The 989-nt window shown below is 33.3% G+C and overlaps 1 protein-coding gene across 1 annotated transcript in view; it reads left to right on the top strand.

Annotated features, from left to right (window-relative positions):
• LOC107654391 (PDZ and LIM domain protein 5-like) overlaps nt 1–989 on the top strand; it is a 64,857-nt gene that overhangs the window by 61,734 nt on the left and 2,134 nt on the right. The window lies entirely within an intron of this gene.

The following is a 989-nucleotide window of genomic DNA, read 5'->3' as shown; positions in this document are numbered from 1 at the left end:
TATATATATATATATATATATACAGATATATATATATTAGGGGTGTAACGGTTCACAAAATTCACGGTTTGGTTCTGTTGTAATTTCCTTAAATCATTGTATATATGTATGTATGTATATGTAGTATAAAATAAAATTTGATTATTTTTACATACATTTTAATAATATTATGAAAATGTTATTATATTAATGTAGAGCACCAAACACCAATGACTTGTACATACACTATATGTACAAAAGTATTGGGACACCCCCTTCTTTAGAACAGAAAAAGTCACTTCCAAAACTCTGGCAACAAAGATGGAAACATAATAATTCATGTTTTTAAAATTTGTATTTCCATCTCTGTGGCAACAGTTTTGTAAGTGTCTAAAATGACTGTATTCATATGTACAAGACAAGTCACTGGTGTTTGCTGATGAGTTTTTGGCTCTGCATTTAAAGTCACACCAGAGGTTTCTGCAGACCAGTCAAGTTCTTCCACACTGACTCAATCAATAATTTATTTTTGCATTGTCATGTTAGAATAGAAAAGGGTCCTGTCCAAACTGTTGCTATAAAATTAGAAGCACACAATTCCCTGGGATATCATTATATACTTAAACATTAAGATTTGTACTCATGGAAATGACTAAAGTAGTCAAACCTGTTCATTAGAAGGGGGTATCCCAGTTCTTTTGGCAGTATATTGTATATTCTAGTTATATTCTATTTATATATTCTAATTTTTGTATATGTGACCCTGCCTGTGAAAACCCAACTAAAGTCATTTTTTTGTGATTTACTGTTTTCTACATAAAATCATCCTTCATAATGTAAATAACGTTCCCTTTCAGTCGGTCACTCTCGACGTCGCGTCGGATGACCGACGAAATTGGGATCTCGCTTAGAGAGACCTTAGAGAGACCAATCTACTTCAAGTGTAAACTAAACGAGCCAATGCACATTGGCATGCGATTATTGCATCCAGCTGCCGCTGATCACAGCGT

Source organism: Sinocyclocheilus anshuiensis, unplaced genomic scaffold, assembly GCF_001515605.1.
Source record: "Sinocyclocheilus anshuiensis isolate Anshui unplaced genomic scaffold, SAMN03320099.WGS_v1.1 scaffold2443, whole genome shotgun sequence".
Classification (NCBI taxonomy): Eukaryota; Metazoa; Chordata; class Actinopteri; order Cypriniformes; family Cyprinidae; genus Sinocyclocheilus; species Sinocyclocheilus anshuiensis.
Note: the sequence above shows the minus strand (reverse complement) of the source record. Positions and strands in the feature narration are given on the sequence as shown.